Source organism: Austrofundulus limnaeus, unplaced genomic scaffold (assembly GCF_001266775.1).
Source record: "Austrofundulus limnaeus strain Quisiro unplaced genomic scaffold, Austrofundulus_limnaeus-1.0 Scaffold276, whole genome shotgun sequence".
In the NCBI taxonomy this organism is placed as follows: domain Eukaryota; kingdom Metazoa; phylum Chordata; class Actinopteri; order Cyprinodontiformes; family Rivulidae; genus Austrofundulus; species Austrofundulus limnaeus.
The window spans coordinates 569,170-571,759 of NW_013952678.1; positions in this window are offsets into that span (position 1 = coordinate 569,170).

Here is a 2,590-nt window from a genome sequence, read left to right on the forward strand (position 1 = left end):
TGTGTTGCCGCCATGTGATTGGCTGATTAGAAATTAAGTGTTAATGAGCAGTTGGACAGGTGTACCTAATAAAGTGGCCGGTGAGTGTATGTTGCCTTGAAAGTGAATAAGTAATAAAATAAATAAACCAGGAAGGAAGCAGCAGCGTCCAAAATATATCAGTAACTCACTCAAATGAGCAAATTCTTTAAGATTCCACATTTTATGTTAGATTGATTCCATTTTGTGTCAATTCTGGGATTCTGTTTGCATTTTTCACATTGCAGAAATCACAGGGCCGTGCATATCTCAGTCCTATATATATATATTTTTTACACACCTGGGAAATTTTTCCCCGTACCTCCTGTAATATGCTCGTGTACCCTAAGGGGTACACATACCCCTGGTTGGGAATCACTGCTGTAAACTACTGCCCCATAACTAATGTAGGCTCATGGAGCTGTGTAATTTCTGTTTTTTTTGCAGCATATTTAACATTTATATCTGTACAGTATTGTGCAATGCCTTATTCTTATTAGCACTTTAGACTGGTTGTATATAAACTTAGCATCTTTGAGTTTGGTAGGTTATTTCTTTCTTGTAACAATGCTTCTTGGCAATAACTCTTATATCATTGGAAAGTCTGTTGATTTCCCTTTTAAAAGGTGCCACATTTGTAAGGAACATGCATTTGTGAGAGCTGAGTATGTGGGCTGCACACATGAAAAAAATTGCCAAGTCTCTGTCAAACAGCTTATTTTCTCTATTTTAGTACCCCTTACTTTCTGTGCTAAGTCTTCTCGCTCTAACTTCTCACTGTGTCGGACATGCTGTTTTCTCCTCTTTAAAATCATTTTTACCACTCAGTGTTGTGTGACTTAAAGCAGCTGGCAGCTTACAGTATGAATTTCCTTCGGGATAATAAAGTTTTATCTTATCTTATGATCAAAACCCAACAACCAAACCAGAACTCAACCCCGCCAGCCACACCTACACGTACACTCTTGGAACAAATTACTTCTCTTCTGAGCTGCATCAACTGCAAAAAAGACTTTGTTTATTAAAAAAAAGAAGCCAAACTACTTTTCAATCACAACAGCTGACTGTGGTGAAGAAATCTGAACTTGAACTAACCTGACTGCAATCCAGACATTATAAAAYAAAAAATACCATAAAGGAGGTTCAATAAGCTACACTGGACTCACTCTGCTCCTCCCCTCTGGAAGAGATACCAGACAAAAAGACTTTGACTTTTGATTGTTTGGTTGCAGAAACGTTCCTCAAATGGACATGTAAACACTTTAAAATTTACTTTCTCTTTTCTCCCTGTAGATCCAGCAGAGCCTATCTTCTATTTTACAGAAAGAAAGGTAAGAATCAGTAAATATTTCAGTGAGAATAAGCTGATAAGTGAACGAATCAAGCTGCTTTAATTGAAGGATATTTTATGACTAATTGTTACTGCAGATTCTGGTTTTGACTCAGTGGATGAGCACACAAGTGAAGACCATCCTTCTACAAAAGATACTGACCTTCAACTGGCTGACAAAGAGAGAAGTAAAAATGTTAAAACAAAGAGAAAAGAAGTTGTTAAAGATGGCCGTCAGGAATGTTGGGACAGCACAACTGGTGAAAGCAAAATAAAGAAACCAAAACAAGAGAAGAAACCCTCAAAAAGAAACACAAACAAGGAGAAAATCAGTCAGACAGAAATGAAGAGCATGAATGAGTTTGAGTCTGACCAGAGTGAATCAGATGATCCACATTCACAGAGAAGAAARCCATTAAATAAAAAACCTGACTATGACAAAGGGTTAGATCAGGAGTTGAGAAACGTTAAATTGRATGTCASACAAAAAGACAAGAAAAAGAGACTAATCARAAGCAAAAATCAGAAAACTGATGAAGATCCAGATGTTTCTGCATCAGAGAGAAGAGAGAGACCGACAAGAAACCAGGCAGCTGAGAGTGGAGAAGAAAAGAAGAMAGAAACGATTCAAACAAACAGAGGATTGGAAGAAGCTGCAGACAGACGACATGTTTCAGAGAAGTCAAAACTGAAAGTTAAGAAAATAACAGAAACAAAAAWGGTGATTCATGCTGACATTACTAGCAAGCCTTTAATTGTAAAAACTGTAGAAGAAGTCTCTTTTTTCATTGAAGAAGACAGAGATGACAGAAATACTGACCCCGAGTCTGATTTAAACACAACAAACATCAGTTACCCAACATGTTCYGTGGATCAGAGCGAGTCACTTCAGTCAGATGTTTCAAGATTAAAAGATTATCGAGGTGTAAAGCTAGAAGTACCTGATCATAACTTACAGAAAAAGAACAAATTCTGGGTCAAATTCCAGAGAAGTTCCAGAAAAATTACAAAAAATTCAGTTTAAGAGGTAATGTGTAATACAGTTTGTGTGTTGCTGCTTTTATTGAACTTTTGACCTTCTGACTTCGTCTGAAAATGAAAACGTCATGTTTCATTTGTATTTGTGTTTATACAGAATGAAAGCTAATATATTTGATTAACACTTATTTGTTGCATCAGTCTGTGACAGAAATAAAATTAATTCTATCAAGGCATCTGAAGTACTATGTATATGTATATGTA